Genomic DNA, 25,809 nt, shown 5'->3' with positions numbered 1-25,809 from the left:
GCCACTCACCACTCACTATTGAAAATGTGATCAGAGATCGATCATATATGATACCTGCACCATTTAGTTTAGTGCTGGTGCAAATTTTTAATCATGTCTCTTCCTCTTGAAAAATATTAGTGATTACTCTTTTAAAAAATTTTTTTTATATATATTTGCAAATAAAATCCTTTAAAAAAATTATTACTCAAATCTCTATACTTATATCATTTCATTTTGCTTGCTTGTTCATGAAGCAGGACTCTATTTGTATCTTTACATTTCAGTTGCTTGTTCATAAAACAGCATAGTGAGAAAACCAAAAATATTAAGTCTTAATATGTTCTCTTCTCTGTATGTATAACTGCACAAGACCAAAACATGTCAAAGTTTAACTTTCTGAATTGATATGAAGAATGCCATCAATGACTTCCAAGAAATGTACTTTTTTTTTTTTTTTAACTTGGCGTTAACCCCTGGTTTAAATTTGTACTGTCGGATGCAAATAATAAACCTCTAACATCTGGTGCGTTCTTTCAAGTTAGTAAAAGAAAAAAAAAATCACACGCTATCAAGCCACAATATGAGAACTGCAAGATTTATTTATATTTAGAAGAATTTCAGTATACTTTAAAAAAAAAAAAAAAAAGAGACATGGGCTTTACATTTGATAAAAGTGACAGAGTGATTTTTTTTTTTTTAGTTGCTTGAAGAAACCGTGAGAGTCTGAACAGGATGTCCAGTCCACCTCACTGCCGAAAACCTGTCACCAGTTTGTCCTCTGTGTTAATTTCAAGAACAGCATTAAAGCTGTTGAATTCATGACTCATGCAAATGTGTTTACTTTTCAGTAAATAAACCAATTTGGCTGCACTGCTAATGACTGCATGCCACCTTTCTATTAATGCTAAAACTCAAGTTAGAATAATTATAGATCTATCTGACTCCTTAACACCAAGCTCAGATAACTTATCTGTTACAACCCCCTCACCTTTCCTAACCAGAAAACATCAGCTTCACTGAACTCAGACATAGAACTCCAGAAAGCAAGAGAGATCTTACATAAATATTCTCAAACGACACATTCTTCTGGGAGAAAAGGAAACAAGGAAACAGCATAGCGAAAAGAAATCACCCAAGTCCTAAAATACCAAAGTAGTAGTATAACTCATAGCAGTGTAGGGATGAATGATTTGCTCATGAGCACACAGAGGACTCTAGATGGACCTGATAGAATTCATCAAACAAACAATTCCAGTAATGAGAATAATGCTGCCATATGAAAAGCTCTCTAGTGCCTGAAGTATGCTGAGAATGGCAAACATTTTGCAAAGGGAGTGAAGGACAGTCTATAATTCGTCAGCAAATACAGTATTAAGGTTTCCAGATCACCATGTGTCAATGCTGTAACTACAATAGTGCTGGAAGGGGTGGGGGAGAGTGGACACACTTGGCAAAAGAAACCCATCTGATTATGTGTGACCAAACCTTAGTCCCAACACCTCCACAGCATGTACTCATCTGTGGAGAGAAAGGGAAAGTGACCCATATAATGACCTATGTTAGATGATGGTGGTGAAAAGTAATAAGTAAGTAAACAAACAATGGCAGATCAGAAAGGATTTGTACTGCCCCTCCCCTAAATAAAAGAGGGAGGTGATCAATTCCCTTAATATATATGTCGTAAAACCTATGATTTTCCTACATCTAGCATATTAAAAACAAGCCATATAATACCAAACAATACTACATAAAGCATACAAATACCTGCAATACTATCACCCAGTGGTAGCTACCACTATGATAGAGCAGATTATTAAGTTCTATTATTCTGCGTTTCCCCATGCAGGCTCATTAAGAGTAAAGTCAAGGGGTTGATCCACTGGCATGCAGAGATAGAATGAGCTGAGTTTGATTGCTCACTCAGGTTTTGTGCTTCTTGGGTTGGCTGGGGCTGTTATGGGAAGCAAGGTTCATAGCCCGTGTACGGGGGAGGAGAAAGAAGTTCTAGGATCTATAATTACATTGTTCTGAAAAAAGTCCAGAATGCATGGCCTCTGAGCAAGGACTGGCACTGCAATGACTAGACTTCAGTAAATTGGAAGGAGATACAAAATAGGGGGGGGGGGGGGGGGGGGGGGGGGGAGTCTCTGGAGAGTTTTTAATGAAAGCTTATGGCTCCAGATCTCAACAAGGTTCCAACTGAGCTAGAAGCTCAACAAATCAAGAGGAAACTGCCAGTTCAAAAAAAGAAAAAAAAAATGGAAATTCAGAATGATTTTATTTTTTTTTTTTTGCCTTTACATGTCTTGATATTGTTAGTCTGTTTAAAATGGGGAAAAACCCACAGCCAACCGAAGAGATGAAAAACGGCTTCACTGTTAATTTGAGGACAACTCTTGTTACCTCCCAGAACTTCTGCTACATTTGTTCATTCAAGCAGCAGGATGCAAACAGGTTTCTATGCTTAATCATCTCTATAATATCTATCTGAGTCATGAACATTCACACTTCATTTAAAATATACCCTTTCTTCCTAATGTTATATATACCTGAAAGACTAATAATTGGGGTTTAATATCTCCAAATTTAGCACCTACAAAAATTTCCAGCACAAAGATGTTTATAAACGTCATAAAATATTTATAATCACATCCTAAATAAAATAAAAACAACAAAAAAAAAAGAAAGATGAGTCATGTGATGTGAATGAGCTAGGAAAGACATGCCTTCCTTAGCTCCAGGCGTCACACTGCCACTACACACCTTTTCAGAGGCTTTACCGACCTTCTGACGAGAGAAACCTACAGCAACCATATCAACACATGTCGATGACAACTTATATGCATAAGTCCCCTCCGATAATGCCAGTTTGTGGAGGGAAAAAAGAAAGAGAAAAACTCCGAGGCCCCGAGGACAAGATGGCGGTGGCGACACCAGCAAAAGACTGAGCCTCGGATCAACCTCCAAACGACCATATGCTGACAGAAATTAAAGAGATCGTCTGGAAAGCACTGGGCAAGAAGCTGGTGGGGATCTCAACCCAACTGGACGAGGTGAAATCGGCACTAGCCGACTTTGGACCCCGTATAGAACAAGTGGAAGGGCGCATATCAGTCTTAGAAGATGACTCCCTCCAAGCAACTGCTAAAATGGCAGCCCTTGATAAAACTATGGAAGAACAAGCATCTAAACTAGAAGACCTGGAGAACAGATCAAGGCATTCAAATTAAAGATTCCTAGGCTTTCCAGAAATGATCAAGGACTACAAGCTAGGAGAATTATTGGAAACTTGGATTCCAGAGGCCTTAAATCTTCCTGAACTTAAGAACCAGCTTCACATCGAGAGAGCACACCGATTAGGTGCCAAAAAAAACTATCGACACGCGACTGCAGATAGTCATCGCTAAGCTTCTTAGCTATGCACACAAAGCTAAAATTATTCAAGCTGCGCGGAAATACCCCAGACTAGAGTTCCAATCGCACCGTATATGGATCATGCAAGACTACTCAGTGAAGGCGGTGGCGCTAAGGAAGACATTTTCCCCAGTTTGTTCCAGCCTATTTAAACGACAAATAAAGTTTGTTCTCATTTAGCCCGCTAAACTGCGGTTATAGCACGACTGTCAAGCTACAACCTTCGAGCTCCCGGGTGAAGCTCAAAAATTTCTGGATGCACTGCCAGCAGGAGGATCCTAAAATGAAGTCCGAGTTGCCAAAGTAAATGACCTTATGGTTCTGTTTACTGTTATGGACATATGGAAGATCGAGGACTTGGATCTTAATCAACAAAAAGACAAGAATGAAACTTTCGGCTTTATTTGCAGTAGTAAGTCACACCCACATTAGGCATAATTTACCTATGATTTCTTGTTTCAGGTGTTGACTGTCTCCGCCCAAAGCCTCTTTAGAAGACCAGGGCCTACAACCAAAGAGAGCTATCTCTCTTTGCTATGTTATTTTCTCCTCACTCTTGAACGCTAAGGAGGGCCAAGAACTTGAGCTATTGCCACGCTAAATTCTTTCTTTTTTATTTATGCTTTCTATTTTTGCTTTTCATTACCGAGTGGTGACTTAACAAAAGTATACTAGAGGCGAACCCCTCTCAAGATGGCAAGGACAGACACCTAGTTGGAGACTACCGCCCGTGCAATTTGGAGAAATAAGAGATGATAGAGCGATATTTAATTATTTAACTATGTAAGGTTTCCCTTTACTTCTTTTCTTTTTTTTTTTTTTGTGTAAATATCTTTATTGGAACAGTCAGTAAATAAACAACAAGAACAACACGGGTGGACATCGGCTGAGACATATCACCGCATTAAATTTCCAAATAAGGGGGTCAACCATATGCTCAACGATACCAATCCCCCGTAGCACATGTTACACGGTACAACCAGCTGTTAACCATTTTTTCATATTACACTAAGACACAGTATCCCACTTTTCCCCCACCCACTCTGCACTGGTATCAGATAGAAAAAACGAAAAGTCATAAGTAATGAACGTGTTGATGTAACAAGGCTCCCAGATCAGTTAGGTATGCCAAGTAAAGAAAGCTCAGACAGGATGGAAGCCAGATGATGCTTGACCCTATCATGGTAGTACTCCAGAGTCCTCTGCTGGCAGAAGAGCAATATATGCCTGCCATAGAAGGCGCACTTTCGTATATTTTGCTTGAGAAATAGATTTTGCCATCAGCAGTTCCATATGCATTAGTTTATTAAATCTGGCCGTCCACTCCTTATTATAAACCGGTATTGGTTGTAGCCATTGAGCCAGAATCGCATCCCGGGCAATGAGGATGATCTTCCGGAAAAAACATTGTTGGCTGCTGGTAAATATTGAGTCTGTTTTTCTGGAAAACCCGAACAACCAAAGGAGGGGGTCCAAAGGAAGAGGAATTCCCCACATGGAACGAACCAGCCGCTGCAAAGATGTCCAAAAGACCTGCACCGTGGGGCAGATCCAAAAGCAGTGGTATAAATCTGGGTGCCCAACAGTACACCTAGTACATTGCCTGTCCTTGGTGAGTCCCATATAATAAGCTTGACATTGAGAGTAAAAGGCTTGATGCAAAAACTTGTAAGTCTGAATACGAAGAGTAACATTGGCCACCAGTCGAGGTATAGAGAGAAAACAGTCCTGCAAATCGTTAGGAGATATATCCTGGGGTAAGCTCTTATTCCACTTCGCTACGACCCTGTCCAAGTGCTGTATTGGAGACAACGTCATCAGAGCCATGTAATATTGTGAAGCTGACTGGCGTTTCCCATCTTCCCCCAGTAGAAAGTCCCACACTTTGTATCCATGTGCGAAAGCCGGATTCGCCCTCTGCTCCTCCAACAGAAAATGTCTAAGCTGTAAATAGCCGTAAAAGTCAGTTTTTGGAACAGCAAACTTATCCATTAAATCCTGGAAACTGCAGATCTGAGATTGACCGGTCCCCTGCGTAAGCAATTGCAGCAGACTGTGCAGTCCTTTAGATGTCCACGTCTGAAATATCAGTTGCGTCATGCCAGGTGGAAATAATTTATATCCCCTTATAGGTAAACAAGATGATGATCCCTGAGGCACCTTGAGCTGCTTACATTGTGATTGCCACATCTGGCGCATAGGTCGTACCACCACACTGCCACTTATTAATTTGGGAAGTAAAGAGTCTGATAGGTGCAGAGTGGCACCCGGGGCATGTGGCGACAACCAAGCCGTGTAATGGTCTGTTGGAGAGTACAGAGTCGAATGACATACCCAGTCTCGGAGATGGCGGGCCAAACATGCGTGATTATAGCGTTCTATGTCCGGACAGTTGAGTCCCCCCTGACCTTTAGGTAACATTAACATTTTAAGAGGTATACGGGCCTTCTTGCCATTCCAGAGATATTGCTGTAACCCCTTATTGATGTCTTTAACGTCCTGTTTCCGAAGCCAAACCGGTAGCATATGAAAAAGGTACAACCATTTCGAGATTTCCATCATTTTTACTAACAGGAGTTTCCCTGAAAGGGACAGTGGCAAATCCCGCCAGACCAGAAGATTTTTAAGCATTTTCTGCTTCATGGGAATAACATTTAACCCAATCAACTGACTAGGGGAAGCAGGGACGTGGATGCCCAAATACTTTAAAGAAGCAGTTACCCACTTTAAGGGAAACGCACCATCCCAGGTGGATTTTAAGGTCCCCAATATATCCAAAGCCTCAGATTTTTCCACATTAATTTTTAACCCAGCAAATTCCCCAAACATGGCTTGGAAGTGTAAAACATGGGGAAGCAAGACAGCAGGATTGCACAGGAAAACCAACATGTCGTCGGCAAAAGCCGCCACTTTAAACAACCCATGCTTGTAATGAAGACCTTGAATAAGAGGGGATTCTGCCAATTTCCTTAGTAGTGGATCCAAGGTCAGAATGTATAATATAGGGGACAATGGGCACCCCTGCCGCACCCCATGTGCAATACAGAACGCTTCTGAGATGGTATCATTCGCCACAATGTGAGACAGTGGCGTCTTATATAAAATTGAGATCGCTTGTATCAGCTGGTTAGGGAACCCAAAGCGTCGAAGGACTGAAAACATATATTCCCAGGAGACCCTGTCAAAGGCCTTTTCTGAGTCGAACCCCACTGCCATTGATTCAATATTATAATAGTGTGACGTTTCTATGGCAGAGAGCAACCTGATGACATGGCCGCCCGCATTTCTACCTCCAACAAAACCCGCCTGGTAAGGGGAGATGATAGAGGGCAAAACGGAGTTCATTCGCAATGCCAGAATCCTAGCATACAATTTCAAGTCGCAATTCAAGAGAGATATGGGGCGATATGAGGACGCTAAAGTAGCGTCTTTCCCCGGTTTAGGGAGAATAGTAATATACCCCGTATTGAATTGCGGGGGGAAACTATTCGTTTCGCAGGCCTGATTGTAGAAAGCCGCTAGAGGGTCCACCAGTGAGGAGCTGAGAATTTTGTAATATTCTATGGTGAACCCATCAGGCCCCGGAGCTTTGTGGTTCTTCCCAGCCTGAATAACCCCCCTGACCTCGCCGGCAGTAATGGGCCTACTAAGAAATTCCCATTTATCCGCAGGGACCTGAGGCAGCAGGAGACCCTGGAAAAACGCCTCTTCCTCCGCCTTGCCCCCCTTTCTGTCTTCCGTATATAAATTTTCATAAAACTTACACAGAACAGTACAGATATCCTTTCAAGAAGTGACCGAGTGGCCCAGGTGGTTCTTGAGACCCCCTATAAAAGTCTTCCTCCTTTTTATAGCCACCATCCGAGCCAGTAATTTACTGTATTTATTCCCATAGTGAAAGAAAAATTGGTCAGAGGCCTTTAACGATTTCTGTGCCCGGAGATGAAGATGAGAGTTTAGGGCAAGAAGGCACGCTTTATATGCCTCTTTATGGGACTGAGAAGGGGATTGCGCTAATAAGCGCTGTGCTGCTTGGAGTTGCGAGTCTAATTGCAAAATACGGGCATTTAGCTTTTTCCGCTGTGCAATAGAATAGGCTATCACTTCCCCTCTGAGAACTGCCTTGCTCGTTTCCCAAAACAGTGCGGGATTGCTCCTATGCTGCTCATTCGCCTGCGCAAAATCCTCCCACTTCCTGTGCAAGTAAGTGTGGAACTCCTTATCGGTATGCAAGGACCCAGGGAAGCGCCATGTCTTTTGTCCCCCCTTAATAGTAGATAACCAAAGGTCAACCCAGACCGGGGCATGATCTGCAATCACAATAGACTCAATATTTGCTTTATCCACCTTGTCAAACACAGATCTAGGAAGCAGTATGTAATCTATTCTGGACATGGTAGCGTGCGCCCTGGAGACGTGAGTGTACTCTCTGTCCCCGGGATGGAGCAGACGCCAAACATCCAAGAGGCCTAGTCGTGTGGAAAACTGACGAACCCCGGAGTCTGTTGTTTGTTTAAAACTTTTTGGGATATTGGATTTGTCCAGTTCAGCTTGAAATACACTGTTAAAGTCACCAGTGAGAAGGATATCACCCTGTGCGTTAGCTAATAACAAATTGACCACCTTGGTAACAAATAGGGGATCTGGCACATTCGGGGCATACAGAGTACCAATGGTTACCATTTTACCCGCTAAGGTGCCGATAACAATTAGGAACCGACCATCAGGGTCTTTCATTTCCCTAACAAGGGTAAAGGGCACATTCTTGTTTACTAGTAGTGCCACACCACCTTTTTTCCCTTTCGCTTCAGAGAAATAGCAGGCAGCGGCCCATTCCCTGCAGAGTTTCTTACTTTCTGTCACAGTTAAGTGGGTTTCCTGAAGACAGGCTATCCCCACCTTTAACCGCTTCAAGTGCTGGAAAACTTTCTTCCTCTTAATAGGGGTGCCCAAGCCGTCCACGTTCCAGGAAATTATCCTGCACTTACTACCCATCACTGCCAGCTTGACCCGTAAACCATGATATCATGCTAATGAGCAGAAGGGCAAGCTCCCAGCCTAACTCACCCTCCCAAACCTGTCTTAGGACTCGCCTAATCAAAAAAGCCCTCACACCAACATACCATAGAGAAAAAAGAAAGAGATGATTCAAAAACATACACATAACAAATGATACCAGTGCCCTACCCCCCACCCCCTCCCCTTTATCCCCAACAACAAAATACCCTCCCAGACACATAGGTCAGGGTAGTGGAGTCAAACATGAGTGCTCGGCGTCCCAGGACTCTCCCTCCGCCTCCATATGGTAGTAACACCTCTGTGTGAGGCTGCTGCTCATGAACCGGTATTCAAAGTATCAAGAAATTTCGCTGCTTCCTCGACGGTTGCATATGTACGCCATTTCCCTTCGTGGTTGATACGTAGCTTGGCTGGGAATTGCATTGTGAAACGCAGATTTTTCTCAATTATCTTGCTACACACTGGAGCAAACGCCCTACGCTGGGCTGCCACTCGCGCTGAGTAATCTGGCGCTAAACGGACGTTTGCGCCCTGAAACTGTAGTGTACCGCATTTCCTCGCAGCTTGCATTATCAATTGCTTGTGGTGAAAGTTAAAGATTTTCATAATGACCACTCTGGGTCGCGACGGATCTGAGCCCCTGGCTCCCACGCGATGTGCCCGCTCAATGTCCAGCACCCCTTCCAACTCCGGTAGGCCTAAAGCCTCTGGCAGCCATTTTAGAAGGGAGGGCCGAAGTTTCTTCCACCGTTTCAGGGACACCCAGGCACCTGATATTGGACCTGCGAGCCTGGTTCTCGAGATCGTCAGTCTTTGCAATCTGTTCCTGGAGCAATTGATCAAGGGTACTCACTTTCCCCTGTAGTGCTGTAATGTCATCCTCCATCGCGGACGTCCGTTCCTCCACATGATTGAGCCGCGGAGCAAAGTCAGTAAGTACTTCTCGGAGAGCCCCGATTTGGTCCGATATTCCGGTAAGTTTGCAGTCCAAAGCTGCTAAAACCGCATCTTTGATTTCGGTTACAGTGAGGGATGGCGATGCAGTAACCTGCAAATTTCCGTCCGGCACCTTTTCCACCGCCGCGGGCGCCATCTTGGGATCTGGCCCCTTGCTTTTGTCTTTCTCGCGTTTCGCCAATTTGGGAGGCATGGGCGAGGGCGACTTGGACATGAAGGAGGTAATCGACATAAGCTGAGCGTTTCAGTTCGAAGAGGCGGCGTTAAAACGGGTTTGACCAGCTAGTGGAGGAGAAGGGGAGCCTGGTCGACCGGAGCGGGTTCAGAAACGTCCGATCCCGTTCACCACATCACGTGACTCCCCTTCTTTTTTTTTTTTTATCTCTCATGCTATTATTATTTTTGTTACATTGTGAGTTTATGGAACTTACAGTTGCATGGGGAAAGAAATGATCCATCCTATAAGACTTTTGGCTGTGTTTGACTCTCAATGAGTGGACGGACTACATATCTATGTTAATTTTTTTTTAATACAAATAAGGTCGGCCTGAACTGCTTGGTTTAAGTACTAGCTGATGATCAAAATGATGGAATCAGTGTTAATACATTTAGTATAACACTCTTATCAGGTGGGGTGTGGTGCCCAATCACAGTATTCACACAACTCCATTCCCCTACGAGTTATGGGGAACATATTTGTTGGGAGGGATTTACGAGGAGGGGAGGGCTTTTTGGGAAGGGTGTTTCAGTTACCAGTGTTTGTATATTCTGTATATTAATCAGAAGGTACCCAGTCTCTGTATACTTGTGTCTTTGCTGGTTGACAATATTGCTGTACTGCAGCTTCACAAATCATATGCATTACATAACGATATCACTAGACAAAGTCTCCACTAAGGAGACACCGCCAAAACAGGGAGGCCAGCTGGGGTCTCCACTGAATTATAGCATTACGGAGCTTAAACACAAACATTTACTCATATCCATTAGGTATGGATAAAACACATTTTTTTCCTAGAATGTAAATAGGTTGGGATCTCCCATAAAAAGGAAAAAAGTATTGCAACATCTGAAGAGATGTGGGGCCTCCATAGCTTGTCTCCAAGAAACACACTTATCAGTGGCAGAAAGTGCTAAGCTGCGTAGCAATTGGGTGGGAACTTGCTATTCCTCGGTGGCCAAGGATAAAAAGGCTGGGGTGACTATCCTACTGCATAAAAAACTAAATTTTAAAATACTTCAGATCTTGCCTGATAAAGAAGACTGGTACATTTTCATCAAGGGATTATTAAATGAAAGGGAACTTTCTATATGCAACATTTATGCCCCCAACAAATACTCCCAACCTTTTTCTCCCAGCTCTAACTTGTTGGTACTAAATTCCCAAGGGAATTTATTTCTGATGGGGATTTCAATTGGGCCGCTGATCCCTCCATTGACAAATGCCCACCCACGGAAAGGGGAAAAACACTCAAGCAGAAAGGACAGACTTTCCTATGCCAACAGTTGGGATTAATTGATGCATGGAGAGTCCTTCACCCAGGTGAAAAAGATTTTACCCATGTTTATAGGGCCCATGCCTCGCTTTCTCGAATTGATTACATTTTAGTCTCCCAACAAAGTTTCCCGATTATCTCCCAAGCAGAAATTGGACAACAGGTTGTTTCAGATCACTCTCCCATCTGGGTCAAGCTAACTGCTCTGGGTTTAGAGACAGGACCAACACCTTCTGGAGATTTCCAAGCTTTCTGAGCTCAGACCCAGAAATCCAAACCTTTTTGAAAAATAAGTGGGAAGAATTTATGTTTCATAATCAGCAGCACGCCTCCGATCCTCAACTCCTATGGGAGATGGGAGACGGGAAAAGCAGTTATGTGATGCGAAATTATAGCCTTTGTAGGTAAAGAGGAAAAAACTTCTCAATAACTCCATTCTTTAACTACAATCAAACTTAAGCAAGGCCAAGGACAACCTAATAAAGTCTCCCACCTAGGAAAATAAGTATGTTTTTACATCGGCATTAGAAAGTCTCAATACACTCCTTCATCGTAGGGCCCAACACATCCTATAAGTGTCTGAGCACAATTTATTCAGATACGGTAACAAGGCAGGGAAGCATCTTGCCAACACACAGATCGATACTCTAAGGCCGCAGTAGAAACAGTGCGGCAGTGCCGGGTGCACCCTCGTTCCCCGCACGCACAGTTCTCTTCACCTACCGCTCGATACTCTCTTCTAATTGCATGCAAATGCATGCCGCGGCTGCGAAGCGTTAGGCCCGCGCAACCCATTTTACTGTATAGGCGCTAATACAGCGCCTATACAGTATCCTGGGTACGCTGGTACCTGTCATTTCAAATGTCATTTCAAATGACATTTGAAATGACAGGCACCAGGAAGTGGATGGTTCCCCCCCCCCTCCCGAAGCAAGGCGCAGGGCGAAAATTAATATTAACATTGCAGCGTAAGTTGTTTATATATATGTATAAATACCTGTCACTTTCCGAATCCCCCAGGCGTGCGGTCATCGAGGCGGTGGGAGCCGGTGGGCGGATGGGCGCCCGTTCATCCAGGCGGCGGTGGGAGCCAGCGGGCGGGTGAGCGCTCGTTGGATCCAGGCGGCGGCCGGGTGGGCGTGCATTCATCCAGGCAGAGGGAGGCGGCGGCCGGGTGGGCGTGCATTCATCCAGGCAGAGGGAGCCGGCGGCGAAAGCGGCCTCCGGAGGCCGCTTTCGCCGCCGGCTCCCTCTGCCTGGATGAATGCACGGCCCCCGCCGGCAGTGAATAAATGCCCGTGCGATTTCGGCGCTCAAGGCAGTCACATGCCGTGACGTCAAGCGTCGTGACGTCATCCAGGCAGAGGGAGCCGGCGGCCGCGCTTTCGCCGCCGGCTCCTCTGCCTGGATGAATGCACGGCGCCCGCCGGCCGTGAATGAATGCCCGTGCGATTTCGGCGCTCAAGGCAGTCACATGTCGTGAAGTCACGCCTTGAGTGCCAAAATCGCACGGGCATTCATTCACGTCCGGCGGGGGCCGTGCATTCATCCAGGCAGAGGGAGCCGGCGGCGAAGGCGGCCTCCGGAGGCCGCTTTCGCCGCCGGCTCCCTCTGCCTGGATGAATGCCCGGCCACGGCCTGGATCGAACACGCGCCCACCCGCCTGCCGGCTCCCGCCGCCGCTTGGATCCAACGCGCGCCCACCCGCCCGCCGGCTCCCACCGCCGTCCCGCCTGGATGAACGGGTGCCCATCCGACCACCAGCTCCCGCCGCCGCCTCGATGACCGCACGCCTGGGGGATTCGAAAAGTGACAGGAAAGTGACAGGTATTTATACATATATATAAACAACTTACGCTGCAATGTTATCCATGGTTTTTTACACTTTACTCCCTTTGGTTTTACTCCCATTTTTTACACTTTATTCCCGTTTTAATTTTCGAACACCACACTAACACCAAGTAGAGGGTAGGCGGTAAACTAACAGGTTAAGGACGCGGCAAAATAGCGGGTTACAAAGGAGATAATCTGAGCGCGTGTCACAGTATCGGAGGGGAATAGCTAATTCCTTCATTATACAGCTAATTCGTTCATTTACATATCATATACATGCTGCATGCGGAAAGGGTTATGCGTCTGTTTTAAGAAGCGATAAGGACGCGTGAAACTGGAGACTGTATCACTGGATTGCCTTACGCGTCCGAATTGTGCGCTCACAGCACGTTACAGATGGGAAATATTCAACCGCACGTTACAGTATCGACCTGACAGTGAGGGTAGCACGGGGAAAAACTATTATTGAACATATGAAGGCAACCTCCGGTAAAGTAGTATCCTCCAAGGAGGAGATTTGTAAGTATTCAAACAGTTTTACGATTCCTTATACACCAACGACACACAGTGACGGTCGAGGGAGGAGGAGTTCTTTAAAGACTTGCCACTACCTAAACCTTCAGAGGTCCAACTAACCTTTCTAAATAACCCTCTTCGGATGTTTGAAGTCCTTAAAGTTATCTCTGAAAGTAAATCAGGAAAATCCCCAGGATCCGACAGTTTATCGTATGACTTTTACAAAATACTCAAATTTCATATAGTCCATATGGCAGATTTTTTTTTTTTTCTTTTTAAATCAGTGCACAAGCATTGGCTCCTTCCCACCAGGGTTCAATACGGCACATATTACCATATTAGCTAAACCTGGAAAAGATCCTCAAAGCCCTTCTTCCTACCACCCCATCTCATTGCTAAACTGCAACTGTAAAATATTAGCCAAAGCCCTGGTAAACAGTATCAGTACTATATTAGCTATGCTTATCTCTAACCACCAGAAAGGTTTTGTTAAAGGCAGGGCAGCAAGTTCATATATAATTACATTACTCACAGCCTTGCGGATCTGCCAAAACAGCTCAGCTAGACCTCGGCATTAGCCATAGGTTTCAACTCGAAAAAGGCTTTTGACAGAGTCGCTTGGCCCTATTTATTTTCTGTCCTGCAAAGATTTGGCTTTCAGGGGGGTATTCTGACATATATCTCCCTACTTTACCAAAACCCTCTTTCCTACATCATAGCCAACGGCTATAAATCGAACCCGGTAAATATAGGGAGAGAGGTTAGTGTTGGGTTTGTGGCATAGTGTAGACTCTTAGTCGCAGTGGTGATGATTCCTCCCAGGAGAGGGGCCCCGTGGGGAACCAAAGTGATAGGCTAGACTCAGAAAGCAGACACTGGAGATGAAAAGCTTTATTGTACTGCTGTAGATAGATGGTAATTGTGCAGGAAGGAATGGCATTGAAGTCCAGCAAGATGCCAATATGCTCAGACAGTCTCAGATGTAGAAGTCTCACCCGGATTTACAACGTTGGTAGTGTTCCGCAGAGTGGGATAAGCCAAATCTGGTGGGTGGAAATGGAGAGCTGAAACAGAGGTACTCACTGAAGAGTAGTGCAAGAATCCTCCTGGTAGCTGATGAAGGTGGGACCCGAGGTCCGTGGTGCAGGATACACTGAGCCTGCCTGACCCATGACACTAAGAAAGTTCACGATAGGTTTGCAAATAGTTGCATTGAAAGCACTGTGGGATGATGTAGCGAGGAAGGAGAAGCCTGTTCAGATGCTTCAAGCGATAATGGTGTCAAGGCTCAATGTATCAAGTGGTTTAGGGCTTGATGTGTCGAGGACTTAAGCGTCAATGGGGCTGATATACCATCCGTCAGGGACTGATATGCCGGAGAGTAATGCATCAGCTGCATCAACAGTGCCAAGACTTGGTGTTTTTTCAGCCCGGGTGATTCCATAGAATATTGCTTTTGTCTTTGGTTGACCCTGATAACTCAGCTTCATTTGCCAAAAGGGAAGATATTTTGAAGGAGCTCCTGCTCAACTCCATAGGGGAGAGGCAGATGATGCAACATTCTGGGAAGAGGATAGAATGCAGCATCTCAGAGATTTGCACAGTTCCTCCATTTTCCAGGTCCTCCATTTTTGAGAACGTGGGAACATCAAGCCACAATGATAACAGTTGGCCTGGTTGTGGTTTGGACCAAGGCAGCAGTAACAAACATAGCCATTTTCTGAAGAAAATATTCTTCTTTTTTTTTTTTATTTATAGCACTGAAAAATGCTGTTTGGAGGCTGTGGAGGCAACCTTGATAAAGCAAATGTTGCTTACCTGTAACAGGTGTTCTCACAGGCAGCAGGATGCTAGTCCTCACATATGGGTGACATCATCAGGATGGAGCCCAATCACAGAAAACTTCTGTCAAAGTTTCCAGAACTTTGACTGGCCCCTACTGGGCATGCCCAGCATGGCACTAACCCTGCAGCCAGCAGGGGACCCCCTTCAGTCTTATTTGATAGCTACAGGCAGTGCCGAAAAAATAAATCAAGAAAACGTTACGAACCCAACACCGCGGGGCGGCGGGCGGTTTCGTGAGGACTAACATCCTGCTGTCCTGTGAGAACACCTGTTACAGGTAAGCAACATTTGCTTTCTCACTGGACAAGCAGGATGGTAGTCCTCACATATGGGCAAGTACCGAGCTGAGGATGTCCGAACATGCACCAAATGTACCCAACGGTGTGCAACAGGCACAACAACTGGGGGGAATTTGGTAAAGGGCATCCTGAATCCCACCGGGCAGGCGGAAGGGTACGTCACGTTGGAAATAGGTTACGCAGGACAGATTGACCGAAGATGGAATCCTGTCTTCCGGCTTTGTCCAAGCAATAGTGGGCTGCGAAAGTGTGGAGAGAACTCCAGGTGGCAGCCCTGCAAATGTCAGGAAGTGGCACCGATCGTAGGTGTGCTACTGAAGTCGCCATGGCCCTCACAGAGTGTGCTTTAACACGGTCTTGAAAAAGAATGCCTGCTTGCTGATAGCAAAAAGATATGCAGTCCGCCAACCAGGAGGAGAGAGTCTGCTTACCCACAGGTTGCCCTAATTTATTGGGATGGAAAGAGACGAATAACTGAGTGCTCTTCCTGTGGGCAACTGTATGGTCTAGGTAGAACGCTAGAGCCCGTTTACAGTCAAGGGTATGCAGAGCCTGTTCCCCTGGGTTGGAGTGGGGCCTGGGAAAGAAGATAGGTAGTATGATGGATTGATTAATGTGAAACTCCGAAACTACCTTAGGCAAAAACTTAGGGTGAGTGCGGAGTACCGCCCGGTCCTGCAGGAGTTTAGTGTAAAGCGGATAGTTAACTAGGGCCTGTAACTCACTAACCCTGCGAGCTGATGTGATAGCCAAAAGGAAAATCACTTTCCATGTGAGATATTTTAGGTCACAGGAGTGAAGAGGTTCGAATGGTGGTTTCATGAGCCGCCCGAGAACCAGATTAAGGTCCCAAGAAGGGGCCGGAGGACGTAAAGGTGGCTTGATATGGAGCAAACCTTTAAGAAAACGTGTTACGAGGGTTGTACCGATATAGGGACATCCCCGACACCTTTATGGAAGGCGGCTACCGCACTGACAAGCATTCTGATGGACGAGGTCTTTAGACCTGATTCCGATAAATGCCAGAGATAGTCCAAAAACCTTGGGATTGGACAGGAAAAGGGATCAAGGGACTGCAAAGTGCACCATGATGTGTACCTTTTCCATTTATAGGAATAAGACTTTCTTGTGGAAGACTTCCGTGAAGCAATCAGGACATGAGAAGCTGAATCTGAAAGGTTAAGTGGTTGAAGGATTAACCTTTCAACATCCATGCCGTCAGGGACAAGGTCTGAAGACTGGGATGGCGTAGACATCCGTCGTTCTGAGTGATCAGATGCGGGTCTGTTCCCAAGGGAATGTGCCTGCGGATGGAGAGATCCTGGAGTATGGGAAACCACACTTGGCGTGGCCAGTGAGGTGCTATCAGGATCATGGTTCCCTTGTCCTGATGGAGCTTCATGAGAGTCTTCGAGAGAAGAGGAAGTGGAGGGAATGCATAAAGCAGACCGGTTGCCCACGAGAGGGAGGATGCATCTCTGGGCTGAGAGCGCTCGGTCCGAATGAGGGAGCAGTAATTGTCCACTTTGTGGTTCTGAGGGGACACAAAGAGGTCTATTTGGGGATGACCCCATTGCTGGAAGAGAGAGGTCGCTACCGAGGGATTGAGAGACCACTCGTGCGGTTGGAAGACACGACTCGGTTTGTCTGCCGGCAAATAGGTGGCCCTGAGGTACATCGAGTGGGAGAGTGCTTCCGCCCAAATCTGTGCAGCTTCCTGAGACAAAAGGAAGGAGCCTGTGCCTCCCTGCTTGTTGATGTACCTCATGGCCACCTGGTTGTCCGTCTGAATCAGGATGACATGATTTGATAGGCAATCCTGAAAAGCTCTGAGAGCATATCGCATTGCTCGAAGCTGCAGGAAATTTATCTGGTGTTTGGCTTCCTCTGGAGACCAAAATCCTTGTGACTGTAGATCGTTCTCATGAGCTCCCCATCCGAGGTTGGAAGCGTCGGTGGTGAGAATGAGTTGAGGATCTGGCACTTGAAAGGGCAGTCCCTGGAAGAGATTGTTCTGATCTTTCCACCAGGCGAGAGACAGACGGAGTGTGTCGGTGATGTGGACATTGGTTGACAGAGGCTGAGTCGCTTGAATCCATTGTGATCTCAGAGTCCAATGCATGACTCTCATGGCCAGGCGGGCCATTGGTGTGAGATGGACTGAGGACACCATGTGTCCGAGAAGGACAGGGAATTGCCAAGCTGTTGCTGTATACTGACCCTGCAACTGGTGAGTGAGGGACATGAGGGTTTGCACTCGTTGTTGAGGTAGAAAGGCTTTTGCCTGTAAGGTGTCCAAGTCTGCCCCAATGAACGACAAGGTTTGAGATGGGACTAAATAGGATTTCTCGTAATTGACGAGAAATCCTAGAGAAATTAGAGTGTGTAGGGTCAAATCCAGGGATGATCGAGCAGCTTGCTGAGTTGGGGCCCTGATTAACCAGTCGTCTAGACAGGGGTAGACGTGAACACCTTCTTTCCTGAGAAAGGCTGCGACAACTACGAGACATTTGGTAAAGACTCGTGGTGCCGATGCTAGGCCGAATGGAAGCACCCGATATTGATAGTGCCTTGGGCCTACTAAAAATCTGAGGTACTTGCGATGAGCTGGAGCTATCGCAATGTGGGTGTATGTGTCCTGGAGGTCCAGAGAGCAGAGCCAGTCTCCTCTTTGTAGAAGAGGTAGAAGCGAGCCCAAGGTTACCATCTTGAACTTTTCCCGGTGAAGGTACTTGTTGAGGGCATGTAGGTCCAGAATTGGACGAAGCCCCCTGGATTTTTTGGGGATCAAAAAGTACCGGGAATAGAAACCTAGGCCTTTTTGTGAAAGAGGAATGGGTTCTATTGCCCTTTATTGGAGAAGAAGGGAAACCTCCTGCTCCAGAAGGACAGAGAGGTCGGTTACTCTCCACACTTGTAGAGGTGGTGATTCCAGTGGAAGAGCAAGAAAGTTCAGGTGGTAACCCTGAGCAATGATTGTTAGCACCCATTGGTCGGTAGTGATTGATTGCCACATGCCGTAAAAGTGGCACAATTGACCTCCCACTGGAATGCCTGGAAGAGGAATCAGGCTGCTGCTCTCCAAGGGAAAGTCAAAAACCTGAAGCAGGCCCCGGCTGGGGAGCTGCTTGTGGCTTTTGCTTCCGGGGCTGGCGAGGCTGAGATTTTTGATAAGGCCTCGTAACTCGGGACCTTGTTGGTGGAGGATAGTACTTCCTTGGGCGGAAGAATGACTTCTTAAAGTCCTTCTTGAAGGGCTGTTTAGAAGGGAAGTCAGAAGTTATCGATGAGAGCTGTTTGAGGGTCTCATGATGGTCTTTTAATTCAGCCACTATTTGCTGAATCTGTTCACCAAACAGATTATCTCCTATACAGGGCAGGTCAGAGAGCCTGTCTTGTACTTCTGGGCGAAGGTCAGAAGACTTGAGCCAGGCCCAGCGTTTTGCCCGAAATGGCAGTTGCAGACACTCTAGTGGAGGTGTCGAAAATATCGTAAGCTGTTCTTATCTCATGCTTTCCTGCCTCAAACCCCTTGTTGACAAGGATTTGAAGATGTTCTTGGAATTGGTCAGGCAGGGTTTCAGAGAAGTCCTGTATTTGCTTGAAAATGACCCTGTTGTATTGGGTCATGTACAGCTGGTAAGAAGCAATTCTGGAGATGAGCATGGTCCCTTGGAACACTTGTCGACCAATATTGTCTAGGAACCTGTGTTCCTTGACAGGAGGGGTAGAGGAGTGAGGCTTCGTCCTTTTTGCTTTCTTTTGAGCTGATTCTACCACAAGTGAGTGGTGGTCGAGCTGAGATTTTTGAAAGCCAGGGGCTGACTGTACTAGATAGGTAGTGTCAGCCTTTCTCTGTACTGGGGCAATGGATCCAGGGTTTTCCCAGTTCTTTTTGAGGAGGTCAAGAAGAACTTGATGAATGGGAATAGAAGTGATAACTTTAGGAGCATCCAGGAACTGAAGAAGCTCCATCATCTGGTGCCTATCATCTTGCTCCATCTGAAGCTGAAAAGGGACCAATTCTGACATTTCCTTCACAAAATTAATGAAAGAGAGGTCCTCTGGAGGAGAACGCTTTCTACTTTCAGTAGGAGAGGGAGGTGAAGGTAAGTCATCGGTGTCTGTGGAAGTATCATCACCCCAGGTGTCATAAGGATCAGCAGGCTGACCTGTAGGACGAGAAGGGGGTTGGATACCCGAAAGGCCCGGCTGAGGCTCCGAGAAAATCGAAGGAATCACCAGGGGCACCGTGGACACCCTGGGGGGTATCGGTGCCGGCATTGAAGGCATTGATGTCGCCGTTGTGCGTATCGCCCCCGATGAATGAATCGGTGGCGAGGGACGACATGGCATCGATGGCTGAGGCAATACCCCCGAAGGAGGAATGCGGAACGGTGTTTCTCCTCCCGATGAAGCTGTCATCGGGGAGCACACCAGAGCCATCGGAGACCCGGGAATCACTGGTGGAAGGGCAGTCATGAGCGCCTCCATCCGGGACAGCAGCAGTGCCAGCGCTGCTGGAATCGGGTCGGTGACCGGTTCCACTCTCGGTGCCAGTGCCGGAGGAACCTGGAGTCATTGCATCGCCTTGTCGATGGCCTCCTGGACCAGTTCTTCCCGGAGACCTGGGGCAATCAGCCACGGCTCCGTGATGGAAGAGGGAGGCTGAGGCACAGTCGGAGGGACCACCTTGACAGGCGGAATCACGATTCCCAAACCCCAATTGGGTGAGGGTGGCCTCGATGTCCCGGTCGCAGGAGTGGTCGGTGCTGTTCCTGGACGGGGCTTCTTCGATGGTGGCTTGGACGGTGGCGAGTTCGATGATTTCGCTCCCTTGACGGTCCGAGACTTACGATGCCGAAGGCGATGTTTCTCCCTACGATCCCCTCGATCTTGAGGGGGAGAAAGGGAGTCGATGGCCGTGAAGACGTCGATGGCGGGCGGTCACCGGACGGTTGTCGATGCTGGTGCGACTTCAACTGTGCTGGTTCTGATGACGTCGATGCGATGGACGGCGTCGGGGTGTGAGCACGGAAGAGGAGTCCCATCTTCTCCACTCTGGCTTTGCGACCTTTTGGTGTCATAAGGGCCCTTTTGGTGTCATAAGGGCACAATAAAATAAATAAATCATGCTCACGGCCTAAACACATTACAAAGACTCCATGAGGGTCTGTAATAGACATGGTGCGAGTACAGTCCGGGCACAGACGAAACCCCGACGCCATGGCCATAGAAAAATCGAGCCGCGGTACGGTCGACGGCCTGTAGGCTGCGAGGGCCAAACTCGACGGTAATCGACGAAAAACGGTGAAAAACTTACCGGAGTACCGTGGCCTGAGAAAAGTTAGAGGAGGGACCCCTGTGGGGCAATTTAATTTTAATTAACTCCGTGAGGAAAATTCCTGTCAGGAATCTCTTCAGAGCTCCTAAACCGCGAGGCTGCTGCTGCGCGGAAAAAAGAAGACTGAAGGGGGACCCCTGCTGGCAGCAGGGTTAGTGCCATGCTGGGCATGCCCAGTAGGGGCCAGTCAAAGTTCTGGAAACTTTGACAGACGTTTTCCGTGATTGGGCTCCATCCTGATGATGTCACCCATATGTGAGGACTACCATCCTGCTTTCCTGTGAGAAACCATTTTACTGAAATTGTTCAGTAACTTGGGATCCCTGGTGGAGTATTTGCTTTGCTCTTTTACGAGCAGATTCTCAAACTCTGAGGATTTCTGTACTCTACATTTGAAGTCTATTTTTTACTCACTTTCTAATTTGAAGCAAATGGAGATCAGGGTAAAGACCTCAGTGCCTTTAAGGGTAAAGATCTTGAAGGGAAACAAGGTCACCATACTCCATGTTTTACACTGAAATTTGGTTGGACTGACTTTCACAGTCAAGGCCATGAGAGTATGGTACACCCCCTTGCGGAAGTAAAAAAAAACATCTTTCACTGGAACAAGTTCAGCTTGTGGCTATAGAGGGGATATTCCTTTTATAACCCAAAATAGATTAACCAATGTGCCCATACCAGGCCTCTAGGGACATCCATCTTTGATGCACTCCTAGTATACAGGTCTCCAGCCTATAGGGTGCAGTGATTGAAATGAAAAGGGAGAGAAACGCCATCTTTTATATGAACACTGTCAAGAACTCTGGAGATTTCTGCAATGACTCTCTCTTGAAACTTTTGTGTTGATGGTACCATGAGCAGGGCAAGCTTTGATGGCGCCGTAGTGGCACAAGCTTCAATGAAACTTGGAGCAGCACAAGTTTCAACAGTGCCATGAGTGGCATTAAGCTTTGAAGGTAACATAAGCTTTGCTGACGCATAACTGGGGCTTGCGTTGATGGCATCATGAGTGGTACAAGCATCACTGATGCCCTGGGTAGCACTTGCTTTGACAGCGCCATGACTGACTGACAGCGCAGTGACTGACTTCAACAACACCATACGGAGTGCTTACATTAATGGTGCTGCTCTTGCACAGACAGCACTATGGGTGTGATTTGCAGCGATGGCACCATGAGTGGTATACGTGTTGATGCAGAAAGCAGAGTTGCTTACCTGTACCTGTTCTCACAAGACAGCAGGATGTTAGTCCTCATATATGGGTGACATCATCAGGATGGAGCCCAATCACGGAACACTTTTGTCAAAGTTTCTAGAACTTTGACTGGCACCTACTGGGCATGCTCAGCAATGCACTGACCCTGCATCCAGCAGGGGTCCCCCTTCAGTCTCATGTTATAGTAAAAGTACTTGTGAAAAATAAAATAAGAAAAAGTAAACGAACCCAACTCCGCAGGGTGACGGGTGGGTTTCCTGAGGACTAACATCCTGCTGTCTTGAGAGAACACCTGTTACAGGTAAGCAATTCTGCTTTCTCACAGGACAAGTAGGATGGTAGTCCTCACATATGGGTGAGTACCGAGCTGAGGATGCCCGAGCAAAGCACCAAATGCACCCAAAGATGTGCAACAGGCACAACAACAGGGGTGGAAATTTGGTTAGGAGGGCATCCTGAACCCTGAACAGGTTGGTGGAAGGATGTTGGGAAGTTAAGCTGAAAACAGGTTGCGTAGAATAGACTGGTCAAAGGTGGAATCCTGTTTGCCAGCCTTACAAAGGTGGAATCCAGGTAGCAGCCTTACAAATATCAGCAAGCAGCACCGAACGGAGGTGGGCTACTGATGTCGCCATGGCCCTGACCGAGTGAGCTTTCACATGGTCTTGTAGCGGAATGCCTGCTTGCTGGTAGCAAAAAGAGATGCATTCCGCCAACCAGGAGGAGAGGGTCTGCTTTCCCACAGGATTTCCCAATTTGATGGTATCAAAAGAAACAAACAATTGAGTGGATTTCCTGTGGGCCGACGTGCAGTCCAGATAGAAAGCTAGAGCACGTTTGCAGTCCAAAGAATGCAGAACCTGTTCTCCTGGGTTCGAACGGGGCCTGGGAAAAAAAGGTAGGTAGGATAAGAGATTGGTTAATATGAAATTCCGACACTACCTTCAGCAAAAACTTAGGGTGAGTGCGGAGCACTACCTTGTCATGCAGAATTTTACTGTAAGGCGGGTAGGTAACTAATGCCTGTAATTCACTAACTCTGCGAGCAGACGTGATCGCAAGAAGAAAAACTACCTTCTAGGTGAGATAGCGGAGATCACAGGAGTGGAGAGGTTCAAACGGAGGTTTCATGAGCCATCCCAAAACCATGTTAAGGTCCCAAGTAGGGGCAGGAGGGCGCAGTAGAGGTTTTAAATGGAGCAAGCCTCTCATGAAACATGATACTAAGGGTTGTGTTGAAATAGAGACATCTCCTAAACCCTTATGGTACGCAGACACTGTACTAACATGCACCCTGATAGAGGAAGTTTTTAGGCCTAATTCTGACAGGTGCCAGAAATAGTCCAGGAACCTCGCAGTGGAACAAGTGAAGGGGTCTATGGACATGGAAGAGCACCAGACCAAAAACCTCTTCCATTTAGAGCGATAAGACTTTCTCGTTGAAGGCTTTCGTGAAGCCACCAGGTCTCGGGATACAGACTCTGAAAGGTTAAAAGGTTGGAGTATTAACCTTTCAATATCCAGGCCTTCAGCGACAGAGCTTGGAGGTTGGGATGTCGCAGATACCCTTCATTCTGAGTGATTAGAATGGGATCCTTCCCCAGAGGAATGTGTCGGCGTACTGATAGGTCCTGAAGGATTGGAAACTACGCCTGGGATGGCCAGTGGGGGAGCTATCAGAATCATTAATCCTTTGTCCTGCCGGAGCTTCACGAGAGTCTTTGATATGAGAGGAAATGGAGGGTATGCATAAAGGAGAATGCTGGCCCAGGAGAGGGCAAAGGCATCTCTTGGTTGCAATTGGTGACTGCGAATGAGATAGCAGAAGTTGTCTATTTTGTGGTTGTGGACCGAAGCAAAGAGGTCTATGCGAGGGTAACCCCAATGTTGGAATATCATGTTTGCATTTGCAGGGTTGAGAAACCACTCGTGCAAATGGAAAGTGTGACTCAGCTTGTCTGCCAAGACATTGTCCACTCCCGGCAAATAGATTGCTTTGAGGGACATCGAGTGGGAAAAGGCCTATGCCCATATCTGTGCAGCTTCCTGTCACAGGAATTAGGAGCCCGTTCCCCCTTGTTTGTTGATGTACCACATCGCAAACTGATTGTCGGTTTGAATCAAGATAGCTTTGTTTGATAGGCAATCCTGAAAGGCCTTGAAGGTATATCTGATTGCCCGAAGCTCCAGGAAATTTATCTGGTGTTTGGCTTCCTTAGAGACCAGGTTCCCCGAGTTTGTAGGTTGCCTACATGTGCACCCCACCCAAGGTTGGATGCATCTGTTGTTAAGGTAATTTGAGGATCTGGAGCCTGAAATGGAAGGCCTTCAATGAGATTGGAGTGGAGTGACAGACGGAGCTGTTTGGTAACCTGGATAATGCTGGAAATTGGCTGACAAGCTTGAATCCACTGGCATTTTAAGGTCCACTGCATTACTCTCATGGCGAGGCGAGCCATCGGAGTGACATGCACCGAGGACGCCATGTGACCCAGCAGTAGGGGGAAGTGAAGATACTCGAGTCTGCAGTTGATGCGCCAAAGATGTTATGGTGAAAGCGTGATCCTGGGTGAGGAAGGCTTTCGCCTGTATAGTGTTTAGGTCGGCCCCTATAAAGGATAGGGTTTAGGATGGAACTATAAACAAAATAAATAAATGCCAAGTGCTGTTGAAGTGGCAGAGCCAACCACCAACTGGAATGGAAGGGAGAAGAGGGTGGCTTACACTCTCTAGGAAGAAGTCAAAACCCTGACGCTGGTCCAGGCTGAGAAGCTGGCTGAGACATTTGAGGCAGAGTCTGCCTGGATTGACCTTTTTGGTAAGGTCTGGAAGGGCGTCCTCTAGGAGCCGGAGGATAAAATTTCCTTGGCTTGTAGGCTGGCCGCTTAGAGTCACGTCTGAAATTTCTCTTAGGGGCAGATGAGAATTCAGACAGGCACAGAGGAAAGCTGGCGCAGAGTTTCATGGTGATCCTTCGACTGCGCCACAGTTGAAGGATCTTTTCCCCAAAGAGATTATCGCCCACACAGGGTAGATCTGCTAACCTGTCTTGGACATCTGGTCTTAAGTCTGATGATTTGAGCCAGGCTCATCTTCTGGCACTAATTCCCGCTACAGACACTCTAGAGGCCATGTCAAAGATATCATATGCAGCGCGGACTTCGTGTTTCCCAACATCTAGACCTTTCTGAGCCAGAATATGAAGTTGAGACTGGAGTTGCTCTGGTAAAGAATCAGAGAAGCCCTGGATCCTTTTAAAAAGGTCTCTGTTACACTGTGTCATGTTTAACTGGTAAGAGGCAATGCGAGATATGAGCATAGAGCCATGGAAGACACGCCTGCCAAAGGCATCCAGGGATTTTTGTTCCTTCCCTGGAGGTATGGAGGAATGAGGTTTTGAACGTCATGCCTTCTGGGCTGATTCAACAACCATAGAGTGATGATCCAACTGTGATTTTTGGAACCCAGGAGCTGACTGCACCAGATAGGTGGCATCTGTTTTGCGGTTGACTGGTGGGACCGAACCTGGGTGTTCCCAGTTTCTCTTCAGGAGATCAAGCAGGATTTCATGAATAGGTATAGACATTTATTTATTTTATTTATTTATTTGCTCTTATATACCGACATTCGTTGGCGTACATCACATCGGTTCACATAACAACAATTGGAATAGTATGACAAGGGTCGTACTATTTTACATTTAACAAAAACTGGTTGGAACTGAGTATACAATGTAATAAAAATTTAGGGAACGAGCTTTAAATAATCGAGTGGCGGAGAGTCTTGAGGGGGCACATGTATCAGTATAAACATTTGAGCAGGGGAGACGGAGGGTGTTAAAAGGGGGGGTGGGTTAGGTGGGGTGGTGGTAGGCGTTTAGAAATAACC

The 25,809-nt window shown here is 46.7% G+C and overlaps 1 protein-coding gene and 1 long non-coding RNA gene across 3 annotated transcripts in view; one reads left to right on the top strand and one right to left on the bottom strand.

Annotated features, from left to right (window-relative positions):
- The window catches only part of LOC115085014, a 67,512-nt gene extending 66,671 nt beyond the window's left edge, over nt 1–841 (top strand). The window contains exon 3 of the long non-coding RNA XR_003854691.1: nt 683–841. This is a non-coding gene — a long non-coding RNA (uncharacterized LOC115085014). The remainder of the gene's footprint in view (nt 1–682) is intronic.
- The window catches only part of DUSP22 (dual specificity phosphatase 22), a 197,661-nt gene that overhangs the window by 101,746 nt on the left and 70,106 nt on the right, over nt 1–25,809 (bottom strand). The gene's annotated exons all lie outside the window — the stretch shown is intronic.

The sequence above is a fragment of the Rhinatrema bivittatum genome, chromosome 2, assembly GCF_901001135.1.
Source record: "Rhinatrema bivittatum chromosome 2, aRhiBiv1.1, whole genome shotgun sequence".
In the NCBI taxonomy this organism is placed as follows: Eukaryota; Metazoa; Chordata; class Amphibia; order Gymnophiona; family Rhinatrematidae; genus Rhinatrema; species Rhinatrema bivittatum.
The sequence above is the reverse complement of the archived record's forward strand: the minus strand, read 5'-3'. Positions and strand labels throughout refer to the sequence as shown.